The sequence below is a fragment of the Lycium ferocissimum genome, chromosome 11 (genome assembly GCF_029784015.1).
Source record: "Lycium ferocissimum isolate CSIRO_LF1 chromosome 11, AGI_CSIRO_Lferr_CH_V1, whole genome shotgun sequence".
NCBI classification, from domain to species: Eukaryota; Viridiplantae; Streptophyta; class Magnoliopsida; order Solanales; family Solanaceae; genus Lycium; species Lycium ferocissimum.
Window position 1 is genome coordinate 18678 of NC_081352.1, and position 5274 is coordinate 23951.

The 5274-nt window shown below is 44.9% G+C and overlaps 10 non-coding genes and 1 pseudogene across 10 annotated transcripts; all 11 read left to right on the forward strand.

The window, feature by feature from the left end:
• Window positions 1-113: 113 nt before the first annotated feature.
• Window positions 114-232, forward strand: LOC132038707 (5S ribosomal RNA). Its single transcript, XR_009410196.1, has one exon. It is a non-coding gene; the product is annotated as a 5S ribosomal RNA (ribosomal RNA).
• A 380-nt stretch (window positions 233-612) lies between these two features.
• On the forward strand, window positions 613-731 carry LOC132038685 (5S ribosomal RNA). Its single transcript, XR_009410186.1, has one exon. It is a non-coding gene; the product is annotated as a 5S ribosomal RNA (ribosomal RNA).
• A 373-nt stretch (window positions 732-1104) lies between these two features.
• On the forward strand, window positions 1105-1223 carry LOC132038833 (5S ribosomal RNA). Its single transcript, XR_009410306.1, has one exon. It is a non-coding gene; the product is annotated as a 5S ribosomal RNA (ribosomal RNA).
• A 313-nt stretch (window positions 1224-1536) lies between these two features.
• LOC132038695 (5S ribosomal RNA) lies at window positions 1537-1656 on the forward strand (annotated as a pseudogene).
• Window positions 1657-1891: 235 nt separating this feature from the next.
• On the forward strand, window positions 1892-2009 carry LOC132038840 (5S ribosomal RNA). The gene has a single exon (XR_009410310.1). It is a non-coding gene; the product is annotated as a 5S ribosomal RNA (ribosomal RNA).
• Window positions 2010-2377: 368 nt separating this feature from the next.
• On the forward strand, window positions 2378-2496 carry LOC132038709 (5S ribosomal RNA). Its single transcript, XR_009410198.1, has one exon. It is a non-coding gene; the product is annotated as a 5S ribosomal RNA (ribosomal RNA).
• Window positions 2497-2870: 374 nt separating this feature from the next.
• Window positions 2871-2989, forward strand: LOC132038710 (5S ribosomal RNA). Its single transcript, XR_009410199.1, has one exon. It is a non-coding gene; the product is annotated as a 5S ribosomal RNA (ribosomal RNA).
• Window positions 2990-3365: 376 nt separating this feature from the next.
• Window positions 3366-3479, forward strand: LOC132038841 (5S ribosomal RNA). The gene has a single exon (XR_009410311.1). It is a non-coding gene; the product is annotated as a 5S ribosomal RNA (ribosomal RNA).
• Window positions 3480-3857: 378 nt separating this feature from the next.
• On the forward strand, window positions 3858-3976 carry LOC132038712 (5S ribosomal RNA). Its single transcript, XR_009410201.1, has one exon. It is a non-coding gene; the product is annotated as a 5S ribosomal RNA (ribosomal RNA).
• A 376-nt stretch (window positions 3977-4352) lies between these two features.
• LOC132038831 (5S ribosomal RNA) lies at window positions 4353-4469 on the forward strand. Its single transcript, XR_009410304.1, has one exon. It is a non-coding gene; the product is annotated as a 5S ribosomal RNA (ribosomal RNA).
• Window positions 4470-4881: 412 nt separating this feature from the next.
• LOC132038724 (5S ribosomal RNA) lies at window positions 4882-5000 on the forward strand. Its single transcript, XR_009410209.1, has one exon. It is a non-coding gene; the product is annotated as a 5S ribosomal RNA (ribosomal RNA).
• Window positions 5001-5274: the final 274 nt, after the last annotated feature.

The following is a 5274-nucleotide window of genomic DNA, read 5'->3' on the forward strand; positions in this document are numbered from 1 at the left end:
ACATTTTGATGCATGGAAATTTAAAAAAAAAAAAAAATTCAGGTGGGCTCCACGCAAATCTACTCGGGCTCTCCGACGAAAAAGATATATGGAATCGCGAGTCATGTACTAACGGGTGCGATCATACCAGCACTAATGCACCGGATCCCATCAGAACTCCGCAGTTAAGCGTGCTTGGGCGAGAGTAGTACTAGGATGGGTGACCTCCCGGGAAGTCCTCGTGTTGCACCCCTTTTTATTTTTTTTCTTCAATTTGAAACGCGTCTCGTCTTTAAAACCCCATAACTTTTTAACCGTGAGGAACTACGCCGCCCACAGCACCATTTCGGAAAGCCCCCAAAACCATCTAGGTCAGTGTATAGGGATGGCGATTTTTCGAGCCCAAATTCTGCCGTTTAGAGCCTCAAACAGGCTGTCGAATGTTACGGGCCGTGATTGAGATGCGATTCGCTGTTTCCGGGTGTTTTTTGCAGTTTCCTACATCAATATCCATACATTTTGATGCATGGAAAAATTACAAAAAAAAAAAAAAAAAAATTCAGGTGGGCTCCACGCAAATCTACTCGTATTCTCGGATTAAAAGATATATGGAATCGCGAGTCATGTACTAACGGGTGCGATCATACCAGCACTAATGCACCGGATCCCATCAGAACTCCGAAGTTAAGCGTGCTTGGGCGAGAGTAGTACTAGGATGGGTGACCTCCTGGGAAGTCCTCGTGTTGCACCCCTTTTTTTTTTTTTTCTTCAATTTGAACGGGTCAAATCTTTAAAACACCATAACTTTTGAACCGTGAGGAACTACGACGCCCACAGCACCATTTGGAAAGCCCCCAAAACCATCTAGGTCAGTGAATAGGCTGGCGATTTTTCGAGCCCAAATTCTGCCGTTTAGAGCCTCAAACAGGCTGTCGAATGTTACGGGCCGTGATTGAGATGCGATTCGCTGTTTCCGGGTTTTTTGCAGTTTCCTACATCAATATCCATACATTTTGATGCATGGAAAAATTACATTAAAAAAAAAAAAACTCAGGTGGGCTCCACGCAAATCTACTCGTATCTCCGATTAAAAAGATATATGGAATTCGCGAGTCATGTACTAACGGGTGCGATCATACTAGCACTAACGCACCAGATCCCATCAGAACTCCGAAGTTAAGCGTACTTGGGCGAGAGTAGTACTAGGATGGGTGACCTCCTGACAAGTCCTCGTGTTGCATCCCTTTTTATTTTTTTTCTTCAATTTGAAACGCGTCTCGTCTTTAAAACCCCATAACTTTTTAACCGTGAGGAACTACGCCGCCCACAGCACCATTTCGGAAAGCCCCCAAAACCATCTAGGTCAGTGTATAGGGCTGGCGATTTTTCGATTTTTTCGAGCCTCAAACAAATTCGGGCCGATTAGAGCAGTTTACTACATCAAACATTTTGATGCATGGAAAAATTACATAAAAAAAAAAAAAAAAACGGTCCACGCAAATCTACTCGGGCTCTCGGATTAAAAAGATATATGGATGCGAGTCATGTACTAACGGGTGCGATCATCATACCAGCACTAATGCACCGGATCCCATCAGAACTCCGCAGTTAAGCGTGCTTGGGCGAGTAGTACTAGGATGGGTGACCTTTTGCAATTTGAAACGCGTCAAATCTTTAAACACCATAACTTTTGAACCGTGTGGAACTACATCAATTTCCATACATTTTGAGATGCGATTCGCTGTTTCCGGGTGTTTTTTGCATGGAAAAATCTACTCGGGCTCTCTGATTAAAAGGATAAAAAAAAAAAATCATTCAGGTGGGCTCCACGCAAATCTGGAACTCGCACCCTTTTTATTCTCCGATTAAAACCGTGTGGATATATGGAATCGCGAGTCATGTACTAACAGGCTGGTGCGATCATACCAGCACTAATGCACCGGATCGCTTCAGAACTCCGAAGCTAAGCGTGCTTAGACGAGAGTAGTACTAGGATGGGTGACCTCCGGGAAGTCCTCGTGTTGCACCCCTTTTTTATTTTTTTCTTCAATTTGAAAATATCAACTTTAAAACCCCATAACTTTTTAACCGTGAGGAACTACGCCGCCCACAGCACCATTTCGGAAAGCCCCCAAAACCATCTAGGTCAGTGTATAGGCACGACGATTTTTCGAGCCCAAATTCAGCCGTTTAGAGCCTCAAACAGGCTGCCGAATGTTACGGGCTGCGAACGAGATGCGATTCGCTGTTTCCGGGTGCTTTTGCAGTTTACTACATCAATTTCCATACATTTTGATGCATGGAAATTTAAAAAAAAAAAAAAACAGGTGGGCTCCACGCAAATCTACTCGTATTCTCCGATGAAAAGGATATATGGAATCGCGAGTCATGTACTAACGGGTGCGATCATACCAGCACTAATGCACCGGATCCCATCAGAACTCCGCAGTTAAGCGTGCTTGGGCGAGAGTAGTACTAGGATGGGTGACCTCCCGGGAAGTCCTCGTGTTGCACCCCTTTTTATTTTTTTTCTTCAATTTGAAACGCGTCTGGTCTTTAAAACCCCATAACTTTTTAACCGTGAGGAACTACGCCGCCCACAGCACCATTTCGGAAAGCCCCCAAAACCATCTAGGTCAGTGTATAGGCACGGCGATTTTTCGAGCCCAAATTCAGCCGTTTAGAGCCTCAAACAGGCTGCCGAATGTTACGGGCTGCGAACGAGATGCGATTCGCTGTTTCCGGGTGCTTTTGCAGTTTACTACATCAATTTCCATACATTTTGATGCATGGATTTTTTTTTAAAAAAAAAAAATTCAGGTGGGCTCCACGCAAATCTACTCGGGCTCTCCGACGAAAAAGATATATGGAATCGCGAGTCATGTACTAACGGGTGCGATCATACCAGCACTAATGCACCGGATCCCATCAGAACTCCGCAGTTAAGCGTGCTTGGGCGAGAGTAGTACTAGGATGGGTGACCTCCCGGGAAGTCCTCGTGTTGCACCCCTTTTTTATTTTTTTTTCTTCAATTTGAAACGGGTCAAATCTTGAAAACCCCATAACTTTTGAACCGTGTGGAACTACGACGCCCACAGCACCATTTCGGAAAGCCCCCAAAACCATCTAGGCCAGTGAATAGGGCTGGCAATTTTTCGAGCCCAAATTCAGCCGTTTAGAGCCTCAAACAGGCTGCCGAATGTTACGGGCTGTGATTGAGATGCGATTCGCTGTTTTCGGGTGCTTTTGCAGTTTCCTATATCAATATCCATACATTTTGATGCATGGAAAAATTAAAAAAAAAAAAAAACTTAGGTGGGCCACACGCAAATCTACTCGTATTCTCGGATTAAAAGGATATATGGAATTGCGAGTCATGTACTAACGGGTGCGATCATACCAGCACTAATGCACCGGATCCCATCAGAACTCCGCAGTTAAGCGTGCTTGGCGCGAGTAGTACTAGGATGGGTGACCTGGAAGTCCTCGTGTTGCACCCCTTTTTTATTTTTTTCTTCAATTTGAAACGGGTCAAATCTTGAAAACCCCATAACTTTTGAACCGTGTGGAACTACGACGCCCACAGCACCATTTCGGAAAGCCCCCAAAACCATCTAGGCCAGTGAATAGGGCTGGCGATTTTTCGAGCCCAAATTCTGCCGTTTAGAGCCTCAAACAGGCTGTCGAATGTTACGGGCCGTGATTGAGATGCGATTCGCTGTTTCCGGGTGTTTTTTGCAGTTTCCTACATCAATATCCATACATTTTGATGCATGGAAAAATTACATTAAAAAAAAAAAAACTCAGGTGGGGTCCACGCAAATCTACTCGTATTCTCGGATTAAAAAGATATATGGAATTGCGAGTCATGTACTAACGGGTGCGATCATACCAGCACTAATGCACCGGATCCCATCAGAACTCCGCAGTTAAGCGTGCTTGGGCGAGAGTAGTACTAGGATGGGTGACCTCCCGGGAAGTCCTCGTGTTGCACCCCTTTTTTATTTTTTTTTCTTCAATTTGGAACGGGTCAAATCTTGAAAACACCATAACTTTTGAACCGTGTGGAACTACGACGCCCACAGCACCATTTCGGAAAGCCCCCAAAACCATCTAGGCCAGTGAATAGGGCTGGCGATTTTTCGAGGCCAAATTCTGCCGTTTAGAGCCTCAAACAGGCTGTCGAATGTTACGGGCCGTGATTGAGATGCGATTCGCTGTTTCCGGGTGTTTTTTGCAGTTTCCTACATCAATATCCATACATTTTGATGCATGGAAAAATTACAAAAAAAAAAAACTTAGGTGGGCCCCACGCAAATCTACTCGTATTCTCGGATTAAAAGGATATATGGAATTGCGAGTCATGTACTAACGGATGCGATCATACCAGCACTAATGCACCGGATCCCATCAGAACTCCGAAGTTAAGCGTGCTTGGGCGAGAGTAGTACTAGGATGGGTGACCCCGGGAAGTCCTCGTGTTGCACCCCTTTTTATTTTTTTTCTTCAATTTGAAACGCGTCTCGTCTTTAAAACCCCATAACTTTTTAACCGTGAGGAACTACGCCGCCCACAGCACCATTTCGGAAAGCCCCCAAAACCATCTAGGTCAGTGTATAGGCACGACGATTTTTCGAGCCCAAATTCAGCCGTTCCCAGAGCCTCAAACAGGCTGCCGAATGTTACGGGCGTGAACGAGATGCGATTCGCTGTTTCCGGGTTATTTTTTCTGCGATTTGAAACGCGTTCGCTGTTTTTTTGCAGTTTACTACATCAATTTCCATACATTTTGATGTTTGGAAATTTAAAAAAAAAAAAAAAAAAAATTCAGGTGGGCTCCACGCAAATCTACCCGGGCTCTCCGAAGAAAATGATATATGGAATCGCGAGTAATGTACTAACGGGTGCGATCATACCAGCACTAATGCACCGGATCCCATCAGAACTCCGCAGTTAAGCGTGCTTGGGCGAGAGTAGTACTAGGATGGGTGACCTCCCGGGAAGTCCTCGTGTTGCACCCCTTTTTATTTTTTTCTTCAATTTGAAACGCGTCTCGTCTTTAAAACCCCATAACTTTTTAACCGTGAGGAACTACGCCGCCCACAGCACCATTTTGGAAAGCCCCCAAAACCATCTAGGTCAGTGTATAGGCACGACGATATTTCGAGCCCAAATTCAGCCGTTTAGAGCCTCAAACAGGCTGCCGAATGTTACGGGCTGCGAACGAGATGCGATTCGCTGTTTTCGGGTGCTTTTGCAGTTTACTACATCAATTTCCATACATTTTGATGCATG